Below are 21,078 nucleotides of genomic sequence, written 5' to 3' on the forward strand. Positions count from 1 at the left end.
TAGGTTGGAGAATAAGAGTCTTGTCAATATTTTCTTATATAGTTTCTCTCAAAAAATATTTTTTTGGTCATCATCTATTTGAATCTGACTAGTTTTTCAGCAAGACATTCTCCAGTGACATGCTGATCTTGAGATTATTTTTAAAAACTATTTGGATTAGAACATTTTATAAATTTTATATAGATTATAGACTTTTACATTTATATATGAATTTCTAATATTTCATTAATTATGGCTTTATTGATCTTAGTATAATTAAACTGTATAAAAGGTTTTTGTAGATCCTCTTGGAGTTACCTTGGCTGCACAGTGGAAATATAAGATGTTTAAAGCAGAAGCATTTAAAAACAGAACACAAAAAATAAAACAAACAGTAACAAGTATTGACAAGGATGTGGAGAATTTTGGACTCTCATACAATGCTGATTGTTCTAGTTTGCTAGCTACCGGGATGCAATGTACCAGAAATTAAATGGCTTTTAAAAAGGGGAATTTAATAAGTTGCTAGTTAACAGTTCTAAGACCAAGAAAATGTCTCAATTAAAACAAGTCTATAGAAGTGTCCAATCAAAGGTATCCATTCAGGGAAAGATACATTGGTTCAAGAAGGCTGATGAAGTTCAGGGTTTCTCTCCCGGCTGGAAGGGCACATGGTGAACATGGTGTCATCTGCTAGCTTCTTCTCCTGGCTTCCTGTTTCATGAAGCTCCCTGGGAGGCATTTTCCTTCTTCATCTCCAAAGGTCACTGGCTGGTGGACTCTGCTTCTTGTGGCTATGTTGTTCTGCTCTGCTCTCTCTGAATCTCCTTCATTCTCCAAAATGTTTCCTCTTTTATAGGACTCCAGAAACTCATCAAGACCCACCCAAGTGGGTGAAGACTTGTCGTCACCTAATCCAGTTTAACAACCACTCTTGATTAAATCACATCTCCAGGGAGATGATCTGATTACAGTTTCAAATGTACAGTATTGAACTGCCTTTATGAAATAGGATTTTGATTAAAACATGGCTTTTCTAGAGGACATACATCCTTTCAAACCAGCACACTGATGGAAATTCGAAATAGTGCTGCAGGTGCTTTGGAAAATAGTTTGGCAGTTCTTCATGATGTTAAACATAGAGTTACCACATGACCCAGCAATTCCACTTCTAGTTATACACCCAAGAGAAATGAAAACATATGTCCATGCAAAAATATGTGCATGAATATTCATAGCAACATTATTGATAGTAGCCAAAAAATAGAAAACCACCCAAATGTCCATGAACTGATGGATGGATTTTAACAATTTAGTAAATCCATGCAATGGAATTTTATTTGACAATAAAAAGTAATAAAGTACTAACATGTGCTACAATATGGATGAACCTTGAAAATCTTATGCTAAGTAAAAGCCGGTCACACACACACACATAAACACATAGTGTATGATTCCATTCATATTAAATGTCCAGAATAGGCAAATCTATATAGACACAAAATAGATTTGCAGGTGGTTAGAGCTGACAAAGGCACTGGTTGCTAATGGGTATGAGGTTTCATTTTGGGAGGATGAATTGTTCTAAAATTAGGTTGTGGTGATCATTGCTGTGCCAGTTTGAAGCTATTATGCACCCCAGAAAAGCCATGTCTTTTAATATTCATTAAGTATTGCTAGGTGGGATCTTTTTTATTGTTTCCATGGAGATATGTCCCACCCAGTTCTGGGTGGTACTTTTGATTAGGTGGTTTCCATGGAGATGTGTCTCCAGTCATTCAAGGTGGGATTGCTTACTGGAGCCATTTAAGAGGGAGCCATTTTGAAAAAGCTTCAGAGCCAACACAGCCAGAGATCTTTGGAGATGCTGAAGGAAATGCCCTTGGGGAAATCTTATGAAATGAGGAGAGAAAGCTAGTAGACATCACTATGTGCCTTTCCAGCTGACAAAGAAACCCTAAACATCATCGACCTTCCTGAACCAGGGTATATTTCCCTGGATGCTTTATAGACATTTTTAGGGCCTTGCTTTAATTTGGATATTTTCATGGTCTTTGAACTTTAAATTTGCAACTTAATAAATTCCCCCTTTTAAAAGCCATTCTGCTTCTGGTGTATGCCTTCCGGTAGCTTTTACACAATAAAACATTTGCATAACACTGAATATACAAAAAAAAAATGAAGTTTACATTTTAAATGCACAGTATTTAAATGACAAGGTATATGAGTTTTATCTTAAAAAGCTGTTAAAAGGGGTGCACAAGTGGTTCAGTGGTAGAATGCTTGCCTTCCATGCATCCACACCTGGGTTTGATTCCCGGTCTATGCATCAAAAAAAAAAAAAAAAGCTAATTAAAAGGAAAAACAAACAAATTTGCACTTCTAGACATGATGGAATAAAGGGGACTAGGATACAACTCAAACACGGGATAAAACATATGAAACAATGGTTTCCAGTCATTGGACAGGACAATAATCTTTGAAAGAAGGGGGACTATTGAAGGGAGTCCTATACTTAGTCAACCTTGCTGCTTGGAGAAGGGGAACCTAAACAGACCCAGGTGGTCTTCCTGAGTTGAAGAAACTGAACTGAGATTTTAGAGAAGCTAATGGGTGCTAAAATTTATAGGGCCAAATACCAGAGAGGGCTACATTGAGAGAAGAAATGCACAAAGAACTGAATGCTATTTACAGAGTGTACTTCTCTTCTCTTCTCCTGAGTATCAATGTAAAATGCATGTGTGAGGAAACTGTCTGAGACTGAATAAAGAACTACCAGAATGGGACAATTAAAACAATCTTTGGAACTCATAGATGGTCAGGAATAGTTTTTATTTTTACCAGCATGAGTGGAAATACCTCATAATACATGGGGCATAGGACAGAACATTCTGAAAGCAGAGATTGCCAGGTAGGGTAAAAAAGCAAGACCTATGTTAAAATAAATTTAGTAGATTGAAATCCTGGTGATTGGTCAGGGGGAGGGGGTGGGGGTATGGTATGTACAATTGTTTTTCTTTTTTTTTTCTGGATTGATGCAAATATTCTGAGAGGTGGTCATGGTGATGAATATACAACAATATGATGATATTGTGAGTTATTGATTATATACCAAGAATGGAATGATCATATGGTGAGAATGTTCATGTTTGTATGTTGTTACATTTAAAAAAAACTTAAAAATTAAAAAAAAAAGATGATGGTGGGGTTATACAGAGAACATAGGGTTTAACAAATGAGTATGATTGCTGAATTTCTTCTTGATTGCTGAATTTTTTTATTGATATTTCTTTTAGTCTCCAGTATCTTAGAGCAGCTAGACGTAAAAATTGTAGAATTGTAACCCATACCAACCTCTGAAATCTGTTCTACAACTAATTGCTATGATGTGCTTTGAAATTTATTGCTTTTTTGCATATATGTTATTTTTCACACTCAAAAAATACTCTTCTAAAAAAATATTCTTCTAGCTTCCAGTGTTTTGGAGCAGCTAGAAGGAAAAATCTGAAATAGTGGAATGGTAACCCATAACAAATTCTGAAATCTGTTCTGTAATACCTGCTTGTTGACGTATACTTTGAAAATCATTGCTTTTCTTTCTGTTCTTTGCATATATGTTATATTTAATAACAAAAAAATTAAAAAAACAAGACCTAACTATGTATGCCTTACCAAAAAGACTACTTTAAATATAGTCAAAAGTAAAAGGATAGAAAAATACATACTGCACTGATTCTAGTAAAACAAAGCTGGAGAAGCTTTGTTAATATCAGACAATGTAGACTTTAAAGCAAGAGTCAGTACACCTTTACTGAAGAGTCAGATAGTATTTTAGATTTTGTGGGCTATATGGTCTCTGTTGCAACTATTCAAACCTGCCATTGTAGCATAAAGTAGCCATAGACAATACAAAAACAAATGTGCATTGATGTGTCCCAATAACGCTTATTTACAAAACAGGCCACACTTTATTTGGTCCTTGGGTCATAGTTTGCTGACTCCTGTTTTAGAGCAAAGACTATTACTAGGGAAAAAGAGGATCAATCCATACTGAAAAGGGGTCACTTCATCAAGAGGAATCTTAAATATTCATGCACTTAATAATATAGCTTCAAAATACATGAGGCAAAAACTTATAGAACTGCAAAGACAAATAGAAAAATCCACAAGAATATTCAGAGATTTCAAACACTTCTCTCAATACAAATAAAAAGTAGACTGAAAATCAGTAAGAATATAGACGACTTGAACAGCACAGACAACCAACTTAATCTGTTTGACATTTGTAGAACATGCCACCACCAACAGCAGATAAACATTCTTTTCAAATGTACATGGAACATTTCCCAAGATAGGTCATATTTAGAGCCATAAAATGTCTCCTTTAATTTATAAGGCTTCAAATAATGCTATGGTATGTTCTCTGACCAGAGTAGAATTAAATTAGAAAAAAATAGCAGAAAGATCTCTGAAAACTCACCAAGTCTTTGAAAGTAAAACCCCAATTTTTATATTACCCATGAGCTAAAGAAGAAATCAAAGGAAAAATGGGATGTATTTCAAACTGAATGAAGATAAAGCATATCAAAACTTGTGGGATGAAACTCAAGCCAGGCATGGAGGCAAAATCATAGCACTAAAATGACCATATTAGAAAAGAAGAAAATTCTCAAAATCTGTCTTAAGGAAATAGAAAATGAGGAGTAAATTAAACTAAAAATCAGGGTAAGGAAGCACAGAAATCATAAAATAGAAAACAGAAAACTATAGCATTAATTAATGAAGTCAAAGCTGTTTTGTTTTCTGAAAAAAGAAAAAAAAAAGGACTATTTTCTAGCCATCCTGGCCCAAAAAGATAAAGACATAAATTTTCAGTACCAAAAATAAAAAATGGGACATCACTACAGATTCCACAGACTTTAAAAGGATAAGGGCATATTTTAGACAACTTTATGCCTATAAATTTTACAACTGAGATGAAAGGGACAGGTTTCTTAAAAGAAATATATGACCAAATGTTACTTAAGAAGAAATAGATAACCTGAATAGTCTTTTATTAATGAAATGGAACTGATAGTTAACTTTCGACAAAGAAAATCCCAGGTCCTGATGACTCACTGGGGAATTATACCAAACATTTAAGGGAAATATAATATCAATTTTATCCAAACTCTTCCAGAAAATAGAAGATGAGGAAACATTACCTAATTTATTTTATGAGGCCTGCATTGTACAAATTAAAACAAATCCCTTATAAGGAAAATACCTATTATACCAGTATTCATCAGGAATATAGATGAAAAAATCCTCAGTAAAATATTAGTTAAACTAATCTATCAATATATAAAAAGGATAATATATCATGAGGCATATGGGGCTTTTATCAGGAAAGCAAGCCTGGTTCAACATTTGAAACAACCAGTATAATTCACCATTTCAACAGAATAACAAAGAAAACTATAAACACTTCGACTTCAATAGACATAGAGAAAGCATTTGGCAAATTCAACATCCATTCGTAACAAAAACTGTAACAAACTAGGAATCAAAGGGAACCTTCTTCAATCTGATGAAAGGTATCCATAACAAACCTACAGCTAACATACTTAATTGTAAAAGACTAAATGCTTTCCCTGTGAGACCAGAAACAAGGCAAGGAAGTCTACTGTCATCCTTCATAGTCAACTTTGTTCTAGGTGACAAAAACCACGAAAAAGCCAGTGACATAAACCCAGAAAAATCATGCAAATTTCAAAAAAACAAAATAAAACCATGTTCTATTTGTAGATGACACGATCTGTAGAAAATCTGAAAAAATTTACAAAGAAGTTACTAGAACTAGAAAGAGAGTTTAGCGATCTCTGCGGATACAAAGTCATAAATAAAATTCAAATTCAATTTTATATCTTAGCAATGAACAATTGGGAATTGAATAAAAAATCAGCATCATTTACAATAGCACAAAATTATACAATACTTAGGTGTAAATCTGAAGAAATGTGTGTAGGATCTGTATGCTGAAAACTACAAAATGCTGGTCAAATAAATCATAGAAGATTCAAATAAATGGAGAGATAAGTGGTGCTATGGATTTGAAGTCTCATTGTTATGAGGTCAATTACCTTCAAACTGAATTATAGATTCAAAACAGACCTGATCAAAATGCCAGTAAGGTCTTTTTTTTTTGTAGAAATAAGACAAGCTGACTCTAAAATTTATATGGAAAGGCAAATGAAACAGAATAGCCATAGACATTTTGAAAAAGAATACTCAATCTGAAGTAGTTCCATTTGATTTCAAGACTTACTCTATCACTGTATTAATCAAGACAGCATGGTATTGACAAAAGGTTAGGCATATAGATCAATATGGGAGAATAGAGTCTGGAAATAAATGTGCATACATGGCCAATTGATTTTCAACAAAGATTCAGAGGCAATTCAATGAAAAAAAAGGTGTTTTTTTCCTGATAAATGGTGCCAGAATAATTAGATATCCATATATAGAAAAATGAACTTTGATTTACACCTTGAATCATATTCAAAATTACTTAAAAATGGATCATAGCCCTAAATCTAAATAAAATATAAAGCTTCAAGAGGAAAATACATAAGAAAATATTAGTTATGTTGGGTTAGGCATAGATTTCTTAGGCACAACACTAAAAGTACAAATCATAAAGGATAAGATTAATTTTATCCAAAGTAAAAAAGTTTGTTCCCTTGTAAAAATGAACTGACAAGCCATAGACCCTGAGAAAAAATATTGGCAAGATGTGCCTGACAAAGGATTCGGATCTAGAATTAAGAATTTTTTTCAAACTTAGTGTGCTGACTGGAAGGTATTATGTACCCCAGAAAAGCCATGTCCTTTAATCCTCATTCAGTGTTTCTGGGTGGGACCTTTCTGATTGTTTCCGTGGAGATGTGACCCACCCAATTGTGAGTGGTAACTTAAAAAAAAATTTTTTTTGTGTGAGTGGTAATTTTGATTAGATGTGTTTCTACCCATTCAAAGTGAGGCTGCTTACTGGAGCCCTTTAAGAGTGGGCCATTTCGAAAAAGCTTTAGAGCCAGAGTCCAAAAAAGCCCTGGCAGCCAGAGACCTTTGGAGATGAAGAAGGAAAACTCCCTGGGGGAACTTCATGAAAGAAGAAACCAGGGCAGAAAGCTAGCAGACATCACCATGTGCCCTCCCAGCTGAGAGAGAAGCCCTGGACTACATCGGCCTTTCTTGAGTGAAGGTAACCTCTTGTTGGTGCCTTAATTTGGACATTTTCACATTCTTGAATTGTAACTGACAACTTATTAAATTCCCCTTTTTAAAAGCTGTCCCATTTCTAGTATATTGCATTCTGATAGCTTTTGCAAACTAGAACACTCAGTAAGACAAGTGACCCCCCAAAATGGACAGAAGATGAACATAAATTCACTAAAGAAGATACATCATGGAAAATAATAGCATGAGAAAAAAATATATAAGGCAAATAATAACATGACAACATCATTAGTCATTAGGAAAATGCACTATTGCAAGGCCATTGCTAGAATGGCTAAACTTACCATACCACGTGTGGCGAGGAGGTAGAGCAACTGAAATCACACTGCTGGTGGGAACGTCTGAAGGCACAGCCTCTTTGGAGAGCTGGCATTTCTTAAATAGACACCATACTATTCAATCATTATACTGCTAGGTATTTACTAGCATTTACCAGGTATTTACTTGTACATGATTGTTCAAGCAGCTTTACTTGCAATATCCAAAAGTTGTAAAAACCCGAAGGCTCAACAGGTGAATGGACAAACAAATTTTGGTATTCCACACAATGGAATACTACTCAGCAATTAAAAGGAATAAACTATCGATAGATGCCACAACATAGATGAACTTTAAAATGATTACTTAGTGGAAAATTCCTGACCCAAAATGAGAATGTATTGTATAATTTTATTTATTTAAAATTCTAGGAAATGCAGACCAATCTATAGTAATAAATGGCAGAATATTTTATTGATTTTATTATTAAATGTTACAAGTAAATATTCTAATCTTTTTTGTATATTATTTACTATTATATTTAATGTCCTTTAGTTTTCTATTTATTTTTTGTTTTAAAGTATGTGTTCTGATGTTAATATTGATGTATTAGCACTTCCTTCAATAAATGCATTGTATATCTAATTATACTTTATTTTTACCTTTCTGTGCAGTTTTGTTTTGTGTTTTTCTTTCAAGTAGCGTATGGCTGTATCTTTTTTGTTGTTTTCATCATCTACTCTGAAAATTTCTGTCTGCTAATAGGTGAATGCAGTCACTTTGTCACCAAGAAATTAGGATTTAAGGGATGCTTTTGATTACTGAATCATTATTCAGATATTCTTTTATGCTTTCTGGTATATTGGAGTAGACAGAGCGGAATACCTGAAATCTCCTCTATACTATAAGTCAGCTGTCCTGATATCTGAAACGACTGGAAAAGACCTTATCTTGTGCCTTTGTGATTATAAGAGCTGTTACTCCCTTTATCTGGTCATTTTCTTAAAGTAGCTTGTAGCGTAAAGTCCTCATGCTAATAAGAATTTCAAGTCAGCCCTTTACTGTTCTCAACCCCTTACATTGTAAATTGTATGGCTAGATTCTGCTATTGAAAAGATAACTGTCTCTCTTCCTTTTGGCTTATACCTTTAGTTTTAAAATGATAATTCTGCCTCTCCTTCTTTCTGCTTATGTTTTCCCATCGAAATGATAACTCTGTTCCTTTTCTGCTTAGAACATGCTATTTGAAACTGTAATGACCTCATCTTCCCTTGCTAAAATCCATAAAAACCTTAGCTCCTAAATTCAGGGAGACAGATTTTGGGCCAAAAGGCCATCTGTTCTGCTATGTGCCTAGTAATAAACTTGTTCTCTCTTTGAAGCCCCAGTGTCTCAGGAATTTATTATTTGAGTGCATCAGGCAAAAAAAATCCCCTGCCTTCATTCAGTAAAACTTAACATTTAAAGTGATTGTTCATATATTCAGATTTTTTAAAGGTTATTTTGTGATTTGTTTTTACCGTCTTCTTTCTTCACTTTTTTTTTTTGTAAACATTCACTGTCTCCTATTAGTTTAATAATTTTTTCTCTGTTCTCCTTTCCCCCCCTTTTATAGATTGGAAGCTATAAATTGTTTATTCATCATTTCGCTTATTACCTTTAAATATTAGGATAGCTCAAACTTTCAAAATTCCCCAAGATTTAAAAGGTAAGAGAATGTATTCAGGTTGTTGCGACATGGATAACACTCAAAGAGAGTATTTCCCTGAAATACTGAGAAGAGCATTTTATGGGAAAGAAACGAAAGTGGCTAAATGCCATAGGCTAGTCTGGTGGGCTTTTGTCAGGCACATGTTGCGATTTTGCAGAAAAGAGTTGTTTTCCTTTGTGATTTGGCCCATCTCAGTCCATTATGTGTTCTCAGAATAAATGACTCAAAGAAGGAATTTAAGAGAGTGTGTTATTTCTTGGTATAGGGTGGTCAGTGTGAGTTTAGAGCAGAAAATATTATAGGTCTCCACACATCTATATATAATTAATTTTTCTAACAAAAATCTATGGTTATTTATTATTGTTAACTTTCTCCTAAATACAAGGGCCCTACCATGGTTACCCTAAAAAAAAGTGTTTTTCCCCCATAGTAAATATTTGATTGAATTTGTTAAACATAATACATCAATTTCTATGTTTAACATTGCTTCTTGTACTTCATAATTTCTTTCTATTGAAATAATCACTCAGTAGTTTTTTTTAGCAAGGGTGGTACATTCTCCTGATCTTTGTAGGTACAAAAATATCTTTGTTTTGCCCTCATTCTCAAATAATATTTAGTTGAGTGTAAAAATTCTTATTTCTATTCTTGATATTGTCATTCAGAACTTTAAAGACACTACTCCATAGTATTCTGGCACCTCTCTTATTGAGAAAAACATCTGTTTCTTTAACTGGTTATGACGCATATAAGCTGTATGACCTTGCATAGTTTACACAAACTCTCTGTTCACAATGTTTTCCTCTTTATAATGTGGATAATAATGAGAACACTTACCTCATAGTAGCTCATATATTATTTAAATTTTGACTTAATGCTTGTAAAATATTTAGAATAGTGTCTGGCACTTAATATACTCATATAAATATTTATTATTATTAATATTAGTAGTAGTATTGCCATATTAATTTTCATTTCTCTCTAGGTAGTTTGTCTTTTCTTGTTGGCAACTTTTAAGAAGGTCTTATTATCCTCCATATATGTTGGGCAAGATGCTTGGTAATCCACACCACTAAGGATTTGCACATGTAGTAGCAACAACGTTAATTAAAAAAAAAAAATGGTATTGCAAGAGCACTTCTTAATACCTGTAAAATTAAGTGTTCCTACTTCCTTTCAGACTAAAAAGGCACCAAAGAGAAAGTCAAATCACCTCCATAAAATGACTAATAATAACAATAATATTAAGGGTAATATTGGTAATAGCAAACATGGAGAAATCATTACTTTATATCTAATAAATTTAAATACTTATTTTACAGTTTCTATTAGATTACATTTCTAACTTAGGTAGCTAGTCGTTAATAGATTTTTTCCTTCATTTATTTAATAATTTTTTTGTGTTTTGTGCCAGTTTGAAACTGTTGTGCATTCCAGAAAAGCCATGTTCTTTAATCCTGATTCAATACTGTTGGGTGGGATCTTTTAATTAAGTTGTTTCCATGGAGATGTGACTTACACAATTGTGGGTGGGAATTTTTGATTAGGTGGTTTACATAGAGATGTATCTTTGCCCATTCAAGGTGGGTTGCTTACCAAAGTCCTTTAAGAGGGAACCATTTTGGGAAACGCTTCAGAGATAACACAGAGAGAGAGAGGTTTAGAGAGGCAGAAAGAAAACACTCCCCAGGAACTGTTTGAAACCAGAAGCCAAAGGACCAGCAGATGCCAATCATGTGCCTTCCCAGACTGGCCTTTCTCGAATTAAGGTATGTTTATCTGGATGCCTTAATTTGTGCATTTTTATGGCCTTAGAACTGTAAACTTGTAGCTTAATAAATTCCTTTTATAAAATCCAACACTTTTCTGGTATACTGCATTTCTGGCAGCATTAACAAACTAAAACATGTGCCTTGAGCAGACTTGGTTGTTTTTTGTTTGTTTGGTTTTGCTCTGAGACTCCCACATCCTTGACTTGTTGAAGTGTTCCTACGTACTAGGCTTACATTACATTTGGCAGGGGCCCCAGGGTCATCACTGGTGCCATTACAATTTATGGGCTAGTTTCTCTGACTGAGATTTCCCGCATCACATGTGCACTAACATTTAGAGTACAGATTCCTCAAGGTGCAAGCCGAGGGCTTCACTTTCTCATGGGATTGCTGCTACTTTAACCTGGGTGCCTAGACTACTCTGGCTCTCAACTTCCTCATCACTTCTGGCCTCCTGGGGATTTGTCTCTTTTTTCTAGTTTGGTCATGGATTAAAAATTTAAAACATGTTTGTCCAGCATGGCTAGAGGTTTCAATCTTCTTTGCTATTTTAACAGAGGCTCTCATTTACTATTCAAAACACTCCAGTTTGGTTCCATTGTTTCCATTCATCGAAAATTACTGGTGTCTGGTCACAAATGACCTCTGTGTTGTCAGGGTCACAGATGACCTCCATGGGTCAAGCCAAAAGTCATCTCTGTTTGCTTCTTGACAGCATTAGACACAATAGCCTCTTTGCCTTCTAATTACACTTTCTTCTCTTTGTATTATTGATACTTTACCCTCCGGATATTCCATTTACCTCACTGGTGACACTTTATTAGTTTTCTTGGATTCTCATCTCTTCACAGACTTAAATGTTGGAGAGCCCCAGGGTTTTGTTCTGGGTCATCTTCTCTTTTCCACTTCCTCTCTCTCCCTTGGTGATCTCATCTGGTGATATATACTGATAACTCTTGAAACCATGTCTTCAATTCTGAACTTTCTCCTAAGCTCTACACTTAATAACCCACTCCCTATCTGAGATCTTCACCCTGATACTCTGACAGCGTCTCAAACTTAATGGGCCTAGAAAAGAACCTGACTCCTACCCCTTTCAGTTATCTTTAACTCAAGAAATAAACCAACAAAATCTCATGCCCTATTCAAGGTTCCATGTACTTATGGTGCTCAATTAAGCTGTCTACATAAGTTATATTAGGAAATGCACTAGTGAAAATATAAATTTTGTACCAAATAAACATTTTTTGCTTTAGTCTCACACATAAGTCTCACACTCCATCTACTTGCTTAAACTGATGAGTCATTCTAGGATTCATCTAGGAGTCATTCTTTTGTTGTTGTTGTTGTTTTTGTTTTGTTTTGTTTTTCCATATATTCAGTGAAGTTTTTTGTTTTGTTTTTAAATTTTTTGTTAATTTAAAAACTTTTTTAAAAAATATGCTAGAAAGAAACACAAACATTCTTAACATATGATCATTCTGTTCTACATCTACAATCAGTAATTCACAATATCATCACATAGTTGCATATTCATCATCATGAGTATTTCTTAGAACATTTACATCAATTCAGAAAAAGAAATAAAAAGACAACAGAAATAAATTCATACATACCATGCCCCTTACCCCGCCCTTTCATTGATCACTAGCATTTCAAACTACTAAATTTATTTTAACATTTGTTCCCCGTATTATTTATTTTTATTCTGTATGTTTTACTCACCTGTTGATAAGGTAGATAAAAGGAGCATCAGACACAAGGTTTTCACAATCACAGTCACATTGTGAAAGCTATATCATTATACAATCATCTTCAAGAAACATGGCTACTGGAACACAGTTTACATTTTCAGGCAGTTCCCTCCAGCCTTTCCATTACATCTTGACTAACAAGATGATATCTATTTAATGCGTACGAATAACCTCCAGGATAACCTCTGGACTCTGGAATCTCTCAGCCATCGACACTTTATTTTGTCTTATTTTGCTCTTCCCCCTTTTGGTCGAGAAGGTTATCTTAATCCCTTGATGCTGAGTCTCAGCTCATTCTAAAGGTTTTCTTAATCCTTTGATGCTGAGTCTCAGCTCATTCTAGGATTTCTGTCCCATGTTGTCAGGAAGGTCTACACCCTTGGGAGTCATGTCCCACATAGACAGGGGGAGGGCAGTGAGTTTGCTTGTTGTGCTGGCTGGAGAGAGAGGCCACATCTGAGCAACAAAAGAGGCTCTCTTGAGGGTGACTCTTAGGCCTAATTTAAGTAGGCTTGACCTATCCTTTGTGGGGTTAAGTTTCATATGAACAAACCCCAAGATTGGGAGCTCAGCGTATTGCTTTGGTTGTCTGCACTGCTTGTGAGAATGTCAAGAATTCAACTTGGGGAAGTTGAATTTTCCCCCTTTCTCACTATTCCCTGAAGGGGACTTCACAAATACTTTTTTATTCACTGTTCAAACCACTCGGGGATTTATCAGGGCACCACTCTGGATAAACCAACAAAATCTCATGCCCTATTCAAGGTTCCATGTACTTATGGTGCTCAATTAAGCTGTCTACATAAGTTATATTAGGAAATGCACTAGTGAAAATATAAATTTTGTACCAAATAAACATTTTTTGCTTTAGTCTCACACATAAGTTAAAATTTAAAAATATCAATGACTATCAATTTTCAACACCCTGCAGTAATATCATTCCTATGTTCTTCCTCATGCAAAAACAATTTTTAAAATTTGTACATTTAGTCACTACCATTATACACTCTAGGCATTCCTAGATTATACCATCTCGATCTTTAACATCTATCTTTCTTTCTGATTTCATTTGTGCCCCCAGCCCTCCTCCCTCTATCATTCTCACATTCAACTTCATTCAGTGTTCTAACATAATTGTATTACAGTTAGGCAGAATTGTGCCATCCATTTCTGAGTTTTTACAATCAGTCCTGTTGTATAATCTGTATCCCTTCAGCTCCAATTACCCAATATTTTACCCTATTTCTATCTCCTGATGGTCTCTGTTACCAGTGAAATTCTCCAAGTTTATTCACTAATGTCAGTTCGTATCAGTGAGACCATACAGTATTCGTCCTTTCGTTTCTGGCTAATCTCACTCAGCATAACGTCTTTAAGGTCCATCCATGTTGTTACATACTTCATAACTTTATTAGGAGTCGTCTTTTTTTTTTTTTTTTTCATACATGGGCAGGCACCGGGAATTGAACCCGGGTTCGATTGGCAGGCAAGCATTCTTACCTGCTGAGCCACCGTGGCCCGCCCAGGAGTCATTCTTGATTCATTTCTCTTCCTCACATCCCACATTCCATCTGTATTAAGTTCTTGTCAATTTTATCTCCAAAATCCCTCCCCATAAGTCTACTTCTCTCCATCTTTACAACCACCTCTTCAAAGCAATCCATCAACATCTCCCTTCTTGCATGCTTGTTTTGGTTTACTAAAGCTGCCATAATGCAATATTCCAGGAATGGATTGGCTTTTACACTGGCTTTTATTTATTAACTTAAAATTTACAGCTCTAAGGCCATGGAAATGTCCCCATTAAGGCATCAATAGGATGACACGTGGACTCTGAAGACAGATTGCTGGCATCTGGGACACCTCTGTCACATGGGAAGGCGCATGGTAATGTCTGTTGGTCCTTCTCTCCTGGGTTTTATTGCTTTCAGCTCCCTGGTTGCAGTGGCTTCCTTTGTGAAGTTTTGTGGGTCTTTGCTTGCTTCCCCAGGGCTTTTTCTCTCTAAGCTCTCTTGGCTTTTTCTATCCTTTATCCTCTCATAAAGGACTCCAGTAAAAGGATTAGACCTACCTAGAATAGGATGTGCCACATCTCAAATTGAAGTAACCTAACCAAAAATTCCCCCCACAGCAGGTCTGTATCCATAGAAATGGATTGCAAGAATATGGCTCTTTCTGGGGGTACATAACAGCTTCAAACCAGCACAAAGCTCAACAGCCTTCCATCTGGGCTCCCTGCTTGCATCACATATATCCCACTACAATCGCTTATTCACCGAACTTCCAGAGCTTTCCTGATCAGATTACATTACTCTATCATTAAATCTCTCTAATGGCTTCACATGGCATTTTGAATAAAATCCAACTCTCTCGTCTCACCATCAAGCCGTTACATTGTTTGGGTTTTGCATTCGATTTCATCTCCTACCCTGACCCCTTCTTATTTATCGTGGTCTTCCTAATCCTCATGCTCTCCAGACATCCCTCCCTCGAGGCCTTTGCTCCTCCTCACCTGCTGGGCTCCTCTCATCACGCTGACCCAGCTCATATGCCACTTCTTCAGAGAAGTCTTCCCTGATTACCCTAACATAGAGCCCCAAGTCACTCTCTATCGCCCAGCCTCTTTGTTATTTCCTTCACAGACTTTACCACTGTATGAAAATACCTTTTACATATTTTATTGTTTATTGTCTTACCGAGAAACTGACAAGGATTTTTTTCTGTTAGTCCCTCTATTCAGTAGAGCTATCATCTCCGGCTCAAGCCCACTTTTCTACCCTCCACCTTGGGGTGCTGTGGCTGGGCCCTGCACACCCCAGTTCTTGACCAACTGCTCCCTGTGAGGCTCTGCCAACAATGGCACTTGAGGGAGACTGGAAGGCCAGAGGGGAATGAAGGGACTGCTTCTTCTCAGTTGCTTCTTGTTCCTTTCTGAATATTCAGAATCTTTGTCAAAACCATTATTTCTTGCTCTTTATGGGATCCACTCCCCAACCCCACCCCACCCCTAGATTTTAGGTCCTCTTAAATAGTTTCTTTAGGTCAGAAATTCAACATGCTGTCAGAGGATTGAGAGGCAAGAGACTGATGGGAAAAAGTTTATAAAGCTTTTTCTTCCTACTATTACAACTAAAATCTACCATTTATATAGTGTTTACTAGGTGCTAGGTAGTTTTAAAAAGTATTCTGTAGTCCTCACTACAATTCTAGTATCGTAGACATAAAATTTCCATTCTTTTCATTTCATGGATGAGGAAAGAACTCATGAAGATAAAAGTGCTCAAGGCTGTACCCTTCATAAAATGGAAGAGTTAGGCTTTAAGCTGAACAAGAAAGGCACCTATAAATAGATTCACTACAGATGTATGGGGTCATTTAGAGACTGGAACATGAGAGGGATTTGTAAAATATTTTAGACTAAAAGAATCTTCAATGGTAATAAACTTTAAGAGAAAAATGGGATTGCCTTTGATGAAGAGGATAGACTAGTTGAAGGTACAGATTTGTTGGTGGGTGAGGAATGGTAAGACTGACTCAGTCTTGATATTCAGTACTAATTTATGATACTTATAAAATTGATTGGCCCTTTTGGATACCCATGTGCTTTGTGATTTATATGCTATTCCAAAATGAAGATTAAAATGGCATTTCTAACATTTCACTTAGCCCTTAAACATGATTTAAAATGATTATCACATCCTAAACTTATTTTGCTTGCTAAGTTTGTACAGTACATAATGGTTCATTCCTTTATATCTTATGTTGGAAAATTTGGCTTAGCTTCCTTTAGGAGGTGGAAAGTATGGTCAAGCTCCTGAGCTCAGCCATGGATTTAATCTCTATAGGTTTAATGACTCTAGAAGGCAGAAAGCTTAATGCAGAGATGCATTTAATTATTGACAGTGAAAACTTTAGAAAGACTCAATGGGGAAAAAAAATCTCCATGGAATGAACAAGAAAGCATTTGGTTTTGAGATATTTGCAATATTAAATTGTGCCAATAGATGGAGAAATTGTTCCATATAAACCAGACAGCTTGGCTCCTCTATGAGGTATAGAGAGTTCAGGTTTCTGGCAAGTTGAAAATAGATTTCTTTAATAAAAATGTGAAGCAGGAAAACTGGATTGCTTATCAATTTTAACAAGAAATAATGTTAATAGGGGACAGAAATTTCACTAATTTCAATTACGTGTACACAAAACCCTTATTCCTTGTACTGTTTTAAAATGGCCATAGCACTTTTAGCTTTGTATGAATTTATATATAAATATATGCATGCATGTATTTATATCTGCCTTTGTACATAAAGCATTTTAAACAGGGCACAAAAATTCACAGGACAAAAAAAGATAAAACACAATTAAATAAAACAAGTTGAACAATAAAGAATGGAATGAAACTAAGGTAATGGCATGCCTTATGTAGGATGATATATCTGGCTCTGAGCTTCCTAATAGCCAGTGCAAGTAGGTAACAAGATCAGTTGCATGATCCAGTGTCCATAACATTAAAATTATTGTATCATCTTATTGATAGGTTAGATATGATAATTCTCAGTGTTAAGACCAGGGATTATTTCCCTTGGGGACTCATAAAGAGGATAGTGTATAATGCAATAGGCAATATAATTACATTAAGCACAAATGATACTTTTTAAATGACTGCTTCTAACAGAGTCAGGTAGTGGGTATCACCACAGTGCTATTTAATTAAAGGAGTGTGTGTGGGGGTGCCATGTAGCACAGACACTTTCTTGGAGTATGGCTTTTTGACTGTCTAATTTAATCAAAGGATACAATTTAGAAGCCATCAGTCCCCCTACATATTACTCTAACTGATGGTTTGATAAGAATGGAGGGTTACTGTGAAGACTAAATAACACATGTATACAGATGATTTAGCCCTGCACCTGGCAGGTAGTGAGGCCTCAACACAGCTACCCAGGACCAGCCTGGACCACATTCCACCCTCAACCAAAGAAAACATAACATCTGCTGTGATGGATCCGTGTGGATATCTGGGTTGCCTATTAAGTGCAGATATGTATTTTTAAAGAGCCATTTGAGCTGAGACAGCCTTGACATCTGTTTCTGACAAGATCCCTTCCAGCCTCATGTTTGCTTCTTCATCCGGTTCCAGACCAGTGTGCACAGGGCTCCCCTGTCCTGCGGGTGCGTCTGCACTGCCTTGGCATTGTCTCTTACTTGGTCCTTCTCTTGTTGGGATCTTCACTATCTGTGATGTTCCACAGACCACTGCTGCTCCAAGCCCTGAAGTGCAAGCCAGGCTCCCACTTTCCCAGCCGTTCTAAAATACTACCCCCAGCTCAGGTTACCCTTTTCGTCCAGGAAGGGAGATTAGACCACAGCCAATAGGCTTTCTGGCTTCTTTCTTAATCAACTTTCCCTAATTTTTGTGTTTCTGTGACAATTATAAATTTTTCAGGGCAGCTTCTAGGGCTGGGAGTTGATTTGAAAAGGTCTCTTCAGCTCCATCCAGCCACCATTTGGTTTATACATATCCATGCTCTTTGCCTTCAAACACGGAATTATTGCAACCCCAGGTGGAGGTAATCAGAGGTCATTTATTCTGCCTGCCCCCAATCACTCACTCAAATGCCCACTCCATCTATATCCTCCCTCTATTCTCTGCTTGTATTGATTAAAAACTCACTAAAGAGACTCGGAGCCACACTAACCAAACCAAGAAAGAAATAACCCAGGGACTATGAGAAAGGACAAAGTCAGATCTTAATGGTATTCCCCCAGCCCTAAATTACAAGCCAGACCTTATTTCCACACTTGAAATCCCATGAATCAACTCCCAGCTGGTTCTATTCTCATCCTGCTGAAAGGCAAGCCCATTCCTGATACTTCCTCAAGGCAGTTCTAATGTCTATGAACAAAGCACTGGGGAGGCAGGCTATTATTACCAATTAGAGATCCCAGAGGAGTCACAGGCACACCTGGACAGAGAGGAAGTTAGCCTCCAGATTGACTGGAGGCACATAAAGCTGAGAATTCTGCCCCCGGGATGGGGGTGAACAGGAAAGGCAGTGCAGGAAGTGGCACCTGCACTTGTCCAGGTGGCCCACATCTGTCCGGTACTAATCATCAGCCTTAAACCTGTCTATCCCTGTGGCTGTGCTAGGATAGGAATCCTCAAGCTCTCACACTGCTCTGGAGCATCAGACTTCTTGCAAAACAGTCTTGGGCCCCAGTAAATTCTTTAGGTTATGCTGTAGTTCGATGTGTTGATTACTCCAGAAACTGGGAATGTTGGCTGCTAAAAGTTCAAAGCCGAGTCACTCTCCGTTGGCCAAAGGGAACTGCCTCATCCAAGGTTACATTATCTCCCAGCTAGACTTACTGGCAATAATGGGTAAACATAGATATAGGATTGAACCTGACTCTCCTGGTTCAGTCTGGGACAAAACTGAAGGGTCATCCAGTTTAACAGTTCCTCATGCCACCAGCTGAAGTCTCTGGGGCAGCTGCATCACAGTTCAACCTCTTCTTCTGCCCTATCCTGTTCCCCTCACTCCCTGAGGGGTTTTGTTCCCATAAATATCTTGTATGTAAAAAATAAACCTGTACCAAATATTATGTTGCAATTATTTTACCTTCTATAGCCTGAGCCTATGCCAAGGGGGTATTTCTGCCTATATTTCTGCGCAGTGGTTGAGAGATGGTGCCCTGAATTCGGTTTTGTTTCCATTAACCTTTTTTGCTAAGAAATCACTGAACCTGAATATTGTAGCTGCAAATGAATTATTTTAACAAATGTCCTGTCAGGATGAAACCTTTGTGTATTATGTGGCTTTTAGTCTACAAATCCTTCCTCTTAATGCACCAACTCCCTTAAAAAATATTTATGTGCGTGACTTTCCTTGTATTAGAATTTCAGAAATATTTCCATCTCTGCTATTTTTGGAAGCTTAACGTTCAGAAGATTTTACAATTCACTTATTTTTATGGCCAGCGGTAGCTGTTTAAAACCTTGCCACTCACTTGTGCTTGACATCTTCCTAAATCATGATCCTTCTGATTTCTCCATGGACTGTCTTAATCCTCTACATTCAGTTTTAAGTGAGAAGTTTGCAACATAACATATTTTGTGTGTTTCTCTCATCCTTGAGAAAATCATGCACATTTTTTTCCTAATTCAATGCAAAGCAGAGTTGTGCCACTATTATTTCAGTTAAAAAGACTGAGGGTTGAGGTAAAGCAGCAGCATGATTTCGATCTGCATTATCAAGTGGGATCCTCTGTGTTGTCCGCTTTAACACTCCAGGGTATTAAATAGGTTCCCAGTGTTGCCATCAGAGGACAGGTCAGGATCACATATGCTTCTAGAGAGCAAACCCAGTGGGTAGCCACCAGCACGCACTCTCGGCTCATCCATCATTTTCAAGACATTAAAGCAGTAAGCCTGTCAAGACGATTCTGGCTGTACAGTCCTCTGAGAAGATTTTCCGTGGTCAGGTCTCAGCGATATTGTCTGGGATTTGTCCTTATTACAAGCTCTATCTGTCTTTAATTGCCTTTGTTATTTTCCATTACCGTAAAAAATTTTTCAAAAATACCCTCATTTTTCAACAGTGCTTTGTTCCTAGCAGTGGATACTTTGAAAAAAAATCCTTGGAGTCCTGGCTCATATTTTTGTGTGCGTGTGCATGTGTGTGTGTGATTTGGGATGAGGACAGGCAGGGCACAGAGAAGAGACAGGTGGAGCTGGAGACACTGGAATGGTAAAGGAATATAATCAAACTGAAAAACAAGTATTCCCAAAAGCTTTGCTAGAGAGTCAGCCTGGAGAGCAAAATGAATTGCCTTTCAGACTGTTTCTGCCTCACTCTCTAAACTGCTGCGATATCTGACTCCTAAAACTGAGTTATTGGTGACTGAAACGAGGCAGCCTGGTTTCCAGGTAGCAGGTTGGACTGCAGTTGAAATGTCTCAGGAATACCTTGGCCTTTGTCAGAAAGTTAAGCAGAGTTGAATCCAGATGGTACCTAGAGGGTGCATTGTACTATTTCTGTACTCATTACTTGACTTTGCATTTATGGAATAAATTCCATTGTGGAGGAGAAGGCTGACTGAGAGGCTCTAGGAAAGATCCTTTAGCAGAACAACATCTTGTTGGTTTGGTTTGTGTGGGAAACAAAGAACTTGAAGTTACCTAAGAAAAATGCAGGCAGATTGAAAGTCAGAGAAGCAGCTTTAAAGATAATGTGTGCTTATGTGTGGGAGCAGCCTGTAGGTTCTTCCAGATGGGATAATTTTCCACCCTCCCTTCATTATATGGGGTGGGATTTGTCAATTT

Source organism: Tamandua tetradactyla, chromosome 2 (assembly GCF_023851605.1).
Source record: "Tamandua tetradactyla isolate mTamTet1 chromosome 2, mTamTet1.pri, whole genome shotgun sequence".
Taxonomy (NCBI): Eukaryota; Metazoa; Chordata; class Mammalia; order Pilosa; family Myrmecophagidae; genus Tamandua; species Tamandua tetradactyla.